Below are 287 nucleotides of genomic sequence, written 5' to 3'. Positions count from 1 at the left end.
ATCACTGTAGTTTTTTTTTACTTGAATTTTTTTCCCCCACCAAGTACATGTCAGTGGACCTCAGGTAATGGACTACATATTGATCAGTTCAATATGTGCATGTAGACTTTATACACACTTTTATACAGTTGTAGAATAAATTAGTTTACAATCATTTCAAGCTATTTCACAGCAACAGTATGATTTTTACCTGTTAAGGACAATACATTTAAAAAAAGATAGAAAGATAGAAAAGAAGTAAAACATGACAACCTCATGGTGCTATTTTGAGCCTTGTGATTGGCCAG

This window comes from Alosa sapidissima, chromosome 12 (genome assembly GCF_018492685.1).
Source record: "Alosa sapidissima isolate fAloSap1 chromosome 12, fAloSap1.pri, whole genome shotgun sequence".
Lineage (NCBI taxonomy): Eukaryota > Metazoa > Chordata > Actinopteri > Clupeiformes > Clupeidae > Alosa > Alosa sapidissima.
This window is presented reverse-complemented; position numbering follows the sequence as displayed.